The sequence below is a fragment of the Montipora capricornis genome, chromosome 6 (assembly GCF_036669925.1).
Source record: "Montipora capricornis isolate CH-2021 chromosome 6, ASM3666992v2, whole genome shotgun sequence".
Taxonomy (NCBI): Eukaryota; Metazoa; Cnidaria; class Anthozoa; order Scleractinia; family Acroporidae; genus Montipora; species Montipora capricornis.
Window position 1 is genome coordinate 11,467,365 of NC_090888.1, and position 2,500 is coordinate 11,469,864.

At 35.9% G+C, this 2,500-nt stretch overlaps 1 pseudogene; it reads right to left on the reverse strand.

Moving 5' to 3' along the window:
• Nucleotides 1-2,500, reverse strand: part of LOC138050891 (NLR family CARD domain-containing protein 3-like) — a 28,683-nt pseudogene that overhangs the window by 11,995 nt on the left and 14,188 nt on the right.

Below are 2,500 nucleotides of genomic sequence, written 5' to 3' on the forward strand. Positions count from 1 at the left end.
TGCGTGACATTCTATCACTACGTAATTTTAAACAAAAACTGACGACCCACCTTATTTGCGCAGGCTAGAACCTTTTTCTTATTTACTTATTAATTTATTTTATTAATTAATTTTTATTCAATTGGTTTCAATTGTACCACCATATCATTTGAATAAGGTTTTTCAGTGAATTATTGTAAAGCGCTACTGATCATTCTTATGTAAATAGCGCTATATAAGTCTTATTATTATTATTATTATTATTATTATTATTATTATTATTATTATTATTATTATTTAGGCTACCTTATGTGTCCTCTCCGTAAGAAACACTTGGATCCAGGCAATAAGCTGCCCTGAATTCCATAATGGCTTAGCTTATGGAGTAGCCTCTGATGAGATACTCTATCAAAAGCGTTAGAGAAATCTAATATGAAGGCATCAACCTGTTTCTTGGAATTCATTGCACTAACTAGATCGTGTATTGTCCTTACAAGTCTGGTTTCACAATTTCTTCGCTTTCGAAAGCCATATTGAAAGTTACTAAGCACACTATGATCTTCTAAATGCTTCCAAATATGATGAGATATAATATGTTCTAATATTTTTTATGTTACTGAAGTGAGGGATATTGATCTATTAATTGTTTGCTAGTAATCTTTTCCCTTTTCTGAAAATTGGAACAACATAAGCTTTAATCCAGTCATTTGATAATTGACCCAGATCAAATGACTGTTGGAAAAGTGAGGCCAGAATGGGTGCCAACTCATGTGATAGCTCCTTCAAAACATACAATGTAGGTTGGCATGCCATCTGGCCCCCTAGCTTTATTTACAATAGAGATTCTGAAAGTTTCTGAACACCCAAGGATGTTACCATTATCTGATTCACATTTGGGCATGACAGACAGTTTTGGTTCCTAAATAGGTTTCAATTTTCAGTTATTTTGTCCAATAAAACAGCCTTAATATCTGCAAAAGTCCATCTTGATGAGTAGTTAGTAGGTTGACTACTAATGATTCTGACGAGCTACATGTAGTTCATTTCACATAATAAAAAAAGCACAAGCAGTCTTGCAAAAAAGAGCAAAAAGACTAGTGTCAAAACACCCAGTTGATCGTTTGCCTCAGACTTGCGTAATCACTTTTCATAAGACCCCAAAATACGAGTGGAGATAAGGCTTGAGCCACTCACAAGTTAAAAACCATAAAATATCAAATAATGCAGTAACAAAAAAAAGGTTCTTGCTTGATCCCCTCATTTGAGCTCAGTTAATTCAATAAGTCAATACAATGCACGAACTCACCATGCATCTCTTTTAGTGTGTCTTTGCTGCTGCCTACATCTGTTTCAAGCTTCTTCAGGATGTCTAAATGTAATCGAATCAACACATTGATTAACCAATCAATAAAATAAAATAAATGCTAATAAAGAGTGAGGTAATACGTACAAAGAGGGGTGAAAGGCAAACTATACAATCTCTAATTAATTACAAAGAACAAAAAGCAAACAAAGATGAATGAAGAGGACTTGACATGAAATATGTTCATAAAAACAGAGATAAACTTCCTCGGCATTGACATGTTATCACTGAAGCATTTGGCAAGATTTCCACACAGGCCTCTACTTCAACATGCACGGGCTCCTTTGTTTTAAGATGACAATGGCAGTTGCACTTTTTTTGCCTGAAAAAATTCCAGTCCTGAGCTGGACTCGAACCCATGACCCTGGGACTATCCCACACTGCTCGATCATCTGATCTTGCAAGCTATCTCTGTGGGAGTTGGTGAGTTGCGAGTTCATACTACATCTCAGATGGCTGAGACGGTAGAGCATTGCAGCGCTATGGCAAGGTCATAAGTGTTACTCCCATTCAGACCAGCATTTTTTTTTGTAACTGTCTAAGTCGCCCTCTAAACTCCAGTGATGATACACCCTTCCCCCAACACAGAATACTTGGAGCTTAAAAATAATGTCCAAAAAAATACACAATTATTTAGTCTAATTGCGAGTTTGTGATACCAGCGTCAATACTTCTCATTACTTTGCAATATTGTATATGATGACTCGAAAGGTTGCAAGTTTGGATTTCATCTAAAGGTATTAAAATATCCTGTAAGTTGATCTTAGTAAATGCAAAGCATATGAATGCGTGCACATTTTAGATAGCTTTGTAAGATTTCTGGCAGTTTCTGTTAATCCATCTCATGATTTATGCTAGTCATGACTGTACCTTCAGTCTCTCCAAGTTTAGTAATCGAACTTGCTCCCTGCGACTTCAACTGCTGGAGTGAATCTTTAAAAAGTAAAATAATTATGGGGTGAACCAGTGAGCATTACGGTTTGTATATTTTGAAAGCCAAATCTTTGTCAGGAATAAACGGCTTCAGGGAGATCAGCGATTGGACTTAGAATTACAGAAACAAATGTCGCCTTCATTTCATTTAGCTGTATTCTCGTACCCTGGAACAAAAATTGTTAGTCTGGAGGCACTAGTGAATGCATCATGTTTATACAACTC